The sequence below is a fragment of the Myotis davidii genome, unplaced genomic scaffold (genome assembly GCF_000327345.1).
Source record: "Myotis davidii unplaced genomic scaffold, ASM32734v1 scaffold30, whole genome shotgun sequence".
NCBI lineage: Eukaryota > Metazoa > Chordata > Mammalia > Chiroptera > Vespertilionidae > Myotis > Myotis davidii.
This window is the reverse complement of record NW_006282874.1, coordinates 350,646-352,013: the sequence shown is the minus strand read 5'-3', so window position 1 is coordinate 352,013 and position 1,368 is coordinate 350,646. Positions and strand designations below refer to the sequence as shown.

The following is a 1,368-nucleotide window of genomic DNA, read 5'->3' as shown; positions in this document are numbered from 1 at the left end:
GGGGCCGGTGACCGACCCGGGTCCCCCACCCACATCAGACTAGAAGTGTCTAAAATCAGGGATCAAGTGTGACTTATATTTGGTTCCCAGCACTTAGCATGGCACCTGGTGCAGAATGGATGGTCGATAGATAGCTCTTTGCTGAATGAATGGATAAACCCATCAATCAGAGAATCTACCAGCTCCATGTAACCTCAAGCAACATAAACCCGAGTCTGTTTCCTAATTCGTAAGAAAAGAGAATAACAATGACGATCTCACAGACTTGTATGCGTTGCACAAACTGCGTGGAGATTTTGGTTGCCGTGTCTTGCTCCCCAAAAGTGTAGGTGTGCCATTCTCCCTTTAGTAGGGCAGTGGGGTGCCACCACACAAGGCATCCATGGTCACTGCCTCCTAAGCGGGCATTCCCTCATGCTGAGGAGCACCGCCCACACACACAGCTCAGGACCCAGTTCACTGGTGCCAGCTGCCCAGTGGCTATTTGGGGAACATGTACTGAAAATATCCTTTCCAAAATTCAGGTAACCCCTGATCTGTATTCACAGGATGGATGTCAATGAAAAAGAGCGCAGACCAATCCCTGATGCATCTGAGCAGCTCTGAGAGGTGTGACCAGCTGCAGAAGGCGGGGGAGGCCCAGCGGCGGGGCTTTCAAAGCAGAGTAAAAAGCAGAGTGAAAATCGCTTAGCCCATTCCTCTCCAGTACCTGGTATCTATGGAAACAACTGGAAACAGGCCTCAGAACCACCATCAGAGAGCATGCTGGCTCTGCGGTCCTCCCACCTGGAGGGGCAGCCTTCCGGGTGCAGGATGGAAGCAAGAGCGTCTAGGGAGCTCCCGCCATGGCGTGGGGCCGTCCTGCACCCCACAGCCCGGTCACCGCATTCCTGTCCGTCTGCCTTGCCTCCGGAGGCACACACAGTCCCAGACCCCCTCCAGCAGCTCTGCTTGCCCCACTCCACAATGATTCCAGCGGCCCCGCCACCCAGGCCCACCCCCACCTCTGGGAGGTCGGGCACGGTGGGGTCGGGGCACATCTCCCACCCCCACGAGGACCTGGTGCCCTCAGCATCCCCAGCCCGGAGAGGAGAAACAGGCTCAGGAGGCTGGGCTGCCGGCCCCGGATGTCACAACTGCCGATGCAGCAGAGCCTGGCGGAGCCTCACGGCTGCCGCGCCCTCTGTGCCCCGAGATGCCGGGCTCCTGTTCGTCCCCGAGCAGATCGCAGGATCAGCTGGGAAAGCCTCTTACGAGACGCCCTGCTCAGCCGAGGGCTATGGCTGCTATTAGAGGCACAGAAGGCCGCCGTCCATGGCACCAGACCCAGTGCCCGGTGCACGGTCCCAGGCCGGCCCCCAGTGGCTA

The 1,368-nt window shown here is 58.6% G+C and overlaps 1 protein-coding gene across 5 annotated transcripts in view; it reads right to left on the bottom strand.

Moving 5' to 3' along the window:
- TRAPPC9 (trafficking protein particle complex 9) overlaps positions 1-1,368 on the bottom strand; it is a 169,490-nt gene that overhangs the window by 32,692 nt on the left and 135,430 nt on the right. The window lies entirely within an intron of this gene.